At 45.9% G+C, this 2,292-nt stretch overlaps 1 protein-coding gene and 1 pseudogene across 2 annotated transcripts in view; one reads left to right on the top strand and one right to left on the bottom strand.

Moving 5' to 3' along the window:
- SPDYC (speedy/RINGO cell cycle regulator family member C) overlaps positions 1-2,292 on the bottom strand; it is a 32,497-nt gene that overhangs the window by 25,462 nt on the left and 4,743 nt on the right. The window lies entirely within an intron of this gene.
- Positions 1,772-2,148, top strand: LOC108543279 (HIG1 domain family member 1A, mitochondrial pseudogene; annotated as a pseudogene).

Here is a 2,292-nt window from a genome sequence, read left to right as displayed (position 1 = left end):
AAAAAAAAAAAAAAAAAAATTAGCCGGGCGTGGTGGTGGGCGCCTGTAATCCCAGCTACTCAGGAGGCTGAGGCAGGAGAATGGCATCAACCGGGGAGGCGGAGCTTGCAGTGAGTCAAGATCATGCCGCTGCACTCCAGCCTGGGCGGCAGAGCGAGACTTCCGTCTCAAAAGAAACAAAACAAAACACCAAAGTGCATGATGAGGGCTGGGCATAGTGGCTCACGCCTGTAGTCCCAGCACTTTGGGAGGCTGAGGCGGGTGGATCACCTTAGGTCAGGAGTTCGAGAGCAGCCTGGTCAACATATGAAATCCCATCTCTACTAAAAATACAAAAATTAACTGAGCATGGTGGCAGGTGCCTGTAATCCCAGCTACTCAGGAGGCTGAGGCAGGAGAATTGCTTATACTCGGGAGGCAGAAGTTGCAGTGAGTTGAGATCATGCCATTGCACTCTAGCCTGGTCAACAAGAGTGAGACTCCATCTCAAAAATAAATAAATAAACAAACAAACAAACAAAGTGCATGATGAGGATTTGGCAGGGTTAGGGAGGCAGGCTGGAAGCAGATCATGCAGAAATCCAAATGTCCCCTTAGAAAGGCCCTTGTCAGATTAGCAAGCCCACGCTGGTCACTGAGCATCTGTCCCAGCCTCCTCCCAGCTGGCTGCCTGGCCCACAGAGGCTGGAACGGTAAAAAAATAAATAAATAAAATAAAATAAAATAAAATAAATAAATAAACACGAGTTCCAGATATTCCTTCTGGTTTTTTTTTTGTTTGTTTGTTTGTTTGTTTTAGACTCAGTTTCACTCTTGTCTCCCAGGCTGGAGTGCTGTGGTGCGATCTCGGCTCACCGCAACCTCTGCCTCCTGGGTTCAAGTGATTCTCCTGCCTCAGCCTCCCAAATAGCTGGGATTACAGGCATGACTCCTCCCAAGAAGTAGAGAAGAGACTTTTCTTGGTGAAGTTGTTAGAAGCAACTAGGTATGGGACCCAAAGTGAGATAGGAGGCAGGTCTCGATTCTGGAGGTGGGGCTGGGACACCAGACCAAATTGAGGACTTGCTGAAACAGGGATGGGGGGGGGGCAGCTTTCCATAAGACACACCCACCAGTGTGCCATGTCAGTTTACCATTGCCATGGCAACACCTGGAAGTTACTGCCCCTTTCTGTGTTAATGACCAAATGACTCAGAATTTACCACCCTATTTCTAGAAATTTCTGTATAATCTGCTCTCTAATTTGCATATAATTAAAAGTGGCTATAAATATGACTGCAGAACTGCCTCTGAGCTGCTACTCAGGGTAGCCCTGGTCTGCAAGGAGCAGTACATCTGCTGCTGCTGTGCACTGCCACTTCAATAAAAGTGGCTAACAGCACTGGCTCACAGTGGAATTCTTTCCTGGACAAAGCTAAGAACCCTCCCAGGCTAAGCCCCAATTTGGGGGCTTGCCTACCCTACATCAAAAGGAGGAGAAACCTTTGGGAGCAGAGTGGGTAAGTCTGTGCAACTCTGGGACGGGTACGGGGACTTCAAATGGCATTTTCTCAACAACTCTATTGGTTACAGAAGTTACATTTTTATCTCTATCCTATGTGTTTGTTTTTCAGATGGTACTAAACTTGGGCAGGGAAGGACAGGGTGTTACGTTGCATGCCCTGTAAAAACGCTTGGTCTAAATCTGTCACATACTTGGCACTTAAAACACGTTAAATGTTAACTAAAAGAATGTTGACATCAGGTGTGAGAGGTTTTCTGCTCTAAGGAGATTCCTCAAGCAGTTGCTATGTCAACAGACACAGATGTTTCCCTTTCTTCATATGATGAAGATCAGGGATCCAAACTTATTCGAAAAGCTAAAGAGGCACTATTCGTACCCGTTGGAATAGCAGGTTGTGCAGCACTTGTTACATATGGATTACACACATTGAAGAGCAGGGGAAACACTCAAATGTCCCTTCATCTGATCCACATGTGTGTGGCCGCCCAAGGCTTTGTTGTAGGAGCAACGACTGTTGGTAAGGGCTGTTCCGTGTGTTGGGAATTCTGGGCAAAACCTAAGCCTTAGAAGAAGAGATGCTGTCTTGGTCTTGTTGGAGGAGCTTGCTTTAGTTAGACGTCTCATTATTGAAGGTATGTGTTATTGTGGAAAATAAACTATTTGAGTGGGTTTAGATGGTAACACAGCATCTTGAATATTGGCTTCCTTTCTTGCAGGCTTGATTTGCCTGGTGACCAAATTACTAGTGACTAGTTTACTAACTAGGTCATTCAAGGAAATCAAGTTAG

Source organism: Rhinopithecus bieti, unplaced genomic scaffold (genome assembly GCF_001698545.2).
Source record: "Rhinopithecus bieti isolate Rb0 unplaced genomic scaffold, ASM169854v2 scaffold_1017, whole genome shotgun sequence".
Taxonomy (NCBI): Eukaryota; Metazoa; Chordata; class Mammalia; order Primates; family Cercopithecidae; genus Rhinopithecus; species Rhinopithecus bieti.
The sequence above is the reverse complement of the archived record's forward strand: the minus strand, read 5'-3'. Positions and strand labels throughout refer to the sequence as shown.